General features: G+C 31.2%; 1 protein-coding gene across 3 annotated transcripts in view; it reads right to left on the reverse strand.

Moving 5' to 3' along the window:
• Positions 1–6,736, reverse strand: part of Scgdelta (sarcoglycan delta) — an 87,889-nt gene that overhangs the window by 4,879 nt on the left and 76,274 nt on the right. The gene's annotated exons all lie outside the window — the stretch shown is intronic.

Consider the following 6,736-nt stretch of genomic DNA (forward strand, 5'->3'; position numbering starts at 1 on the left):
CCCCCCCCCCCAGTGTATATATTAATAAAATAATCTAGAATCTAGAGTGTACACAATCTGGAGTGTACATATCGATAAAAAAAAGTGTGTATAGCTAGGGATACACATATATGTATGTGTATATATGTACATGATGAAAATTACACAACACACATATTTGAATTAAAATTCAATCAAATAGACCTGTAAGAATTTAAAACGCTTTAATTGTTCAATGTTAATCGCTATTTTAACCCTTCATTACTCATGCACATGGAATGTCCAGGACACTCCAGCCATATACATATTCGCTAAATGTACGAATGCTATTTATACACATTATATCTAGCTTGAGCCAAAAGTATCATGCACCTATATTTTTTTATTTATCTTAAATTCTTTTATTATCATATTAATTGCTATTAGCTATTAGCATTATACGAAAGTTTAAGGGGTTTTTAAAATAATAATTAACAACTAGTGTCTTAAATCAATTTTTTCGCTAAAAAATTAAATAATAGTAAGATATTTAATACTTTTAGCCAAAGTTGTATTTAGCGCGAATTTACAATTTTAGAAAGAAAATTTGCATTTGCCTTTATATAAAGAATGTATAGAATATTATCACAATTTCTATTTAAATGTAAATCATTAAAAAGAAAAATGAAAATTAGATATAATGTTGTTATCAAAAATACGCCTTACGTATAATTAATAATTAATAATTACGTTTAAAAAGAAACGCAAGTAATGTAAAATTGAACAAATATTAAAGCAAAGCGCGAAATGTACGATGCCTGTTCGTCAAAAGCACGAGTAACAATTGAATAATCCGTGTATATTTTTCATACGCGGTAAGTATTTCGCGACGTGCGGTTGGTAATACGAACGACGAGGGGTAAGCGGACGGCGAGGAGCGGGAGAGGTAGGAGGGGGGCGCGCTGCGCGGTGCGGTGGTTGACTACGTCATCGCTTTGGCATTCGCGCGGCGACCTTGGAAAGGGATGGCAGCGGTACTTGCTGATACGAGTCGCTCCGTGCGTCGCATAATATTCTATAAAACTTAAATTTTCTAGGAATGAAAATTGATTACTGCTTATGATTTACGACTCGTGAACGTGTCGAAGCGTCTGCTATTCGTCAAAGGTATACAGTTTACTATCACAGGCTCGAAATAAAAACATAGAAGTAATAATAGAAAAATTACGAATTATCGCGTATTGCCGATATTTGGACTAATATTTTGTATTCTTTAATGATCAAATCACGAGTAACAGTATGTCGAGAGCTTTGTACATCACTTTCTATTCGGGTCGAAAGAGTGATGTATGAATTTAAATTTATTGAAGTACCGGTCAGCGCGATTAAAAAAAATCAAAGGAAAATCGTCATATATCAACTATTCAGTATCCATTAATCCGGGACTAGATGCCTGATTTTTTTTTACGTAAACGTACCTAGAGTGTTTTTACATCTCAATTAAAATCGCTGTTATTAATAACATATTGCATATGATTATTACAATTTATTAGTATTTGAGAACTGTGGATATAATTTAATCATAATTTTCTAAAAAAAGTAAAAAGAAAAATCAAACAAATATTTAAACAGAATAACAACCTTAAATGACTAGTATTTCTAAAAGTAAAAATTTAATTGATATAATTTTTTATATTGCGGATTTTCGATGGAAATGCATATTTAAAGGTTCGTAAAGAATAATTACTAAAAAAAAATATGTTAAACAATCCATGCGAAATAATAATTCATGTATGAATAATTTAAATTCATTCATGTAAAAACACCCTAGGTTATTATTTCCGGATTAATATTCCGAATCATATATTCGACGGAATTTACAAGTTCAAAATGTATTGTGCGTTTGCAATACCTACTCCAACGCATGATTTTGTATTTTCAGATGCCCCGTCACGTCTTAAGATATTTCTATATAATTCGCAAATCGCAAAACGTAGTTCGTAAATGCAGAAAGAAGATTTGCGTTTGTTTTTTCACCATTGCATGCAGTTGGTTTTCGTCTGTGTGTATGCTTGCGTGTGGTGATCGTTATTTATTTAGGTGTTATTTAATTTATTTAGGGGTGTGAATCACTCGCGTGACGCGTCGTATCGCACGATATCAGTGTGAAGTTGCCGCCTTCGTCCCGTCATCCACTAAATGGCGACACGACGTAAAAACGAACAGGTCGACTTCGAACTGTGTGACCTAGTGACGCATTCGCTTGGTAAGTACGGTCGTAAATAAAAATGTATATATATAGCGAATAGCTCTAACATTCTCATTATTCGTTATTTTGCGCAACCCAAGCGCATATTCTGGTATAATTTTTGAAAACGAAGGAACAACGCAGAAGCGAAGCGGGCGCGAAACGGTCGACTTTGAGCTTTATGGCGTCATGACGCGTTCGCTCGGTGAATACGGTCATAAATTCGCAAGTGAGACGTACGTAGATAGCGAATAGATCCCGTGTTCTCATTATTCGTTATTTTGCTCAGCTCAAACGCGTATACCGGCAATTTCTGAAAACGCATTCGATCGAGGGCAGAAATATTCGCGCCAAAACGACGATTTCTCCTAATTCACATAGCGCGAATATTTATTTTTAACTCGTACTTGTGTTCTTTCTGTCGTAACACCGAGACACATTAGTCGCCATCCTAAAACACATGTGCCGTTTGTCCGTTACAGGTACAGTAATTTTCCGAATTGAAGCGAGGGGAGCAACAGGTGCAGTGTCGCGGTGGCTGCCCGATTTCCGAACATTCTCGTCTCTACCATTCTAGATTCATGACGATTCTAACTGCATATCGCACGAAAATCGTAAGACATAGCGATAAAAGGGTAAGTATGCAATAAATAGCGAAAGCGTCGTCCGAAATATTACGCGATAATAATTAACTTATTTTTGCGAGTCATTGTGAGCGTTCTAAGCAGTTATCCTGCTCGCCGAGCTATTAAATTATTGGTAAACTTCTTACTTATAAATCCAATTAATCAAATTCAATCGCTCGGCGAGCAGGCTAGCTGCTTTGTCGATCGACTTAAACATGTTCAATAGAACGTTTATTTTGCAACTGTTGGGAGTTCTTTTTGCTGATTGGATTATACTTTTAAATTTAGACGAATAGTCCTATTTCGACGAAGAGAATTTCCAATTGTGCTAAATAATTCTGTTAAACGCGGCCCACCTTGCACGAGTATCACATAAAAAAGCGAAGTAACGTTAGAGAGAACGAGAAGTTTCATAAATTGAAAAAAAAGCTTGTTTGTGACCAATATTCTCGTTTGAGTCGACAGTCGCATTTTTGATGTTTAAATTCATAAAAAATCACGCAACAATTCGCGTTTCTTGCACATTTTAATTAGTATTAATTTCGGGAACGCTATGCAAAGTATTATGTGATTACGTAATATGTCTTTAATTAATTCAAATATTTAGATTTATTTAACTGTGTGTTTAGTGAATATTGTGTAACCAGAAAACCGAGGAGAAACCTAATAATTTGAGGATAGGAGTCAGAGGATTCTGAGAGGAGGAAGAGGCCTAGGAAGGCATCGAGCGATAGCGGAGCAACCCTAAGGTGAGCGATATTTTTTGTTTAGCACTTGGTACTCTTTTGGAATTAATCATTGATTCTCATGAAATAGCTTTGTCGTTATATTTCATAGAATTTTTAAGTATCAAATTAAGTGATCTGATATATTCAGATATCACAATTAAATTTTTTAATTTATAAGGTTTTACATAAATCTTATAATTAAAAATATTTTTCATGAAAGTTGCATAATTACTTTAATAAATTTCAATTTCAATTCTCTAAAACTTTTAGAATAAATCTCACTTTGAAGAATGAAATTTTTCTCTTAAAGATTGAAAATTGAGCCACTCTTTTTCGACTCGGCTCAATTTTCACTCTTTAAAATGAAATTCTACTTCAAAGAATTTCTTAAAGAGAAGATAATAAATATCGTAAAAAAATTCAATACACATAATAATAATTTTCTTGTTTACATATTAATTATTTCGAACGCTTGAAAATAATATTGTAATTTGGATATCTTTTTATGTTTCAGATTAACGTAGCTACAGTACAGTTACAACTCCGCTGTTGCGCATCGTAACTGTAAGTGATAAATTATCTTTTATTTTAAATCGAGATAATGGATCTATAAAAATTATATGAGTTGTTTATTACATGTAACCCAGATTTAGATTTGCGTATTAATCAAATTCGCATTTCATAGATCTGTTGTCTCAAGATGCATGGGTTTAAATAGATTAAAATCAATATTGAATTATGCTGAATAAAATTATCAATTTATTATTAATAATTTATTTTCGATACAAGAATGTATTTTTAATCTATTACGACTTCGTAATATAATAAAATAAAATAATAAGTTCTATGTTTAATGTTCTATACGAGTGCATTCTTGTATCGAAAATAAATTAATAATAATAAATCAATTAAAATACTACAAAGTATTCTGCAAAATATGCAAAAATTTTAATTTTTTACTATATTTAAAATCATTTGTTCTTCATGAAAAGTCTGTAAATTTTTTTGTCGAGCTTTAATTGCAAAATATTTCTTATTATTACTATTATTTCTTATTGTTGTTATTATTTCTTATTGTTTTGTTCATACTTATGAATTTACTTCATAAATTTCCAATAATTGATATATCTTAGAATATATTTTTTTAATAAGACACTAAAACACATATTAAGTAAATGAATGCATTCTATAGAACAATTCTACAGAACTATAAACAATCAACTAAAAATTTCATTAATTATAATACTATCTATTTACTTAAACAATCAATGAGAAAATATAATTAACGATAATAAAATTATTTAGAGAACATTATTAATGTGTATTTAATCTTTATAATATTCTTAGTTCTTAAAAATCTTATCTACTACAAAGTATTCTCCAAAATATGTAAAAGTTATAATTTTTTACTTTTACAAGTATGGATAGAAGCAACAATAAGAAATATTTTGCAACTAAAGCTCGATAAAAAATTTACAGACTTTTCATAAAGAAGAAGTTATTTCAAATATAGTATATAAAAAATTATAACTTTTACATATTTTGCTTTATAGTAGATAAGATATTTAAGAATTAAGAATATCATGAAGATTAAGTACATTAATGACGTTCTCTAAATAATTTTATTAATATAATTATATGTTCTTATTGATTGTTTAAATAAGTAGATAATATTATAATTAAATCCAATTTTTTAGTTGAGTGTTTAAATAGTAGTAAGAAATAACGAAAAGCAAAAATTAAAGTCATAATAATTATAATAAGTATTCATATTTTTGAAGATATAAAATGTTTACGTTTAATTATTTTTTCTTTATGGTGTTCGTACATTATTGATAGAGTAAATAATAAAATTTGGGAAGATATTTATGTGTGCATATATAGAAAATTTTAAATATTTATTATAGATGTAGTTTTTCTTTCTGTTTTTCTAAATATCTAGAATATAATATAGTAAGGCCTACATTGTCTTTGTCGAGAATTAAATATATATTATATGCATCATGCAATATCACACAAAAGCAATAGTCAGAGATACCTCAAATATGTGTTATAAATAAAATAAATGAAAGAAAAACAAGAAATATTTATTACACGTAATATATTTTAATTGACATATTATAAAAGTAAGATGATCGTTAATTATATTTTCTTACATATATCAACTTTACTTTAATCTTTTATAATCCATTTATATTTTATTGAAAATTTAATTTTGTATCACTTGAAAGAAAAATTACATAAAACTTTTTCGGAATTTATCTAACAATAAGTACATGTCTCAGTAATACTAGAATATCTGATAATGAAATAATAAAAAAATTGTAAGGTATCATATAAAAAAATAATTATGATAATGTCTCGATACAATTCAATATAATAACAATGTGTATCTCAAGAATATGAAAAATATTTTTGATATGTGATATATATATATACGTATAAACATCTCGTTAGTCTCTCACTGAATTCTTTTTGAGAGAAGTGTGTCGGCATTATTTTTTTAACTCCACGATTTAAAATAAAACACTGACGCTACACAGCGATACAATCATTGCTCGATGAACGATGGCATCGAACTCGTATACTTCAATTTCAGTGCATTACGTTCCAACAATGACGCGGATTACGCCGTAAATCTCCGTGTGCCCATAAACCGTCGTATTATATCCAAGTATTCCAGCAACAGAGTAATATCTGTATTGACTCCCATGTTCCAAAGTCGAACTCGAGCAATAATCGATTCTCTCTCCGAAGAAGACAGTCCGCGTGTTCGTTCGTCTCCTTTCGTTCTCCGCGAAGCTGCTCCTTTACCGCTCTACTCTGCTTTATTTCTTCCCACAGTCGCCTCCCCGATCTTCGACTTCTGCTTCCGTCTATCCTACCTCTTCGGGAACTCGTACGATCCGCGGTATTTCATATCTGGCGCAAATCCAATCCTATGAATATAATTTTCCGCGCGAGCAAAGTTTTATTGTAATCGTAAATCCGTCTGTAAATTGCCTGGCGCTATCAATAACCGCGGTGCGGCGGTACAACTCCGTTTTGTCCCCCTCTTTGCTATTTTTCCAACCTCCCCATCCTACCGTCACCACCATTCGCAGACTTCGATCTCTCGCCGTAATACACTGTGGTGCTTGGCGAGAGATGAGGATGAAGACCGGGGGGGGGGGGGG

This window comes from Trachymyrmex cornetzi, unplaced genomic scaffold, assembly GCF_001594075.2.
Source record: "Trachymyrmex cornetzi isolate Tcor2-1 unplaced genomic scaffold, Tcor1.1 scaffold272, whole genome shotgun sequence".
In the NCBI taxonomy this organism is placed as follows: Eukaryota; Metazoa; Arthropoda; class Insecta; order Hymenoptera; family Formicidae; genus Trachymyrmex; species Trachymyrmex cornetzi.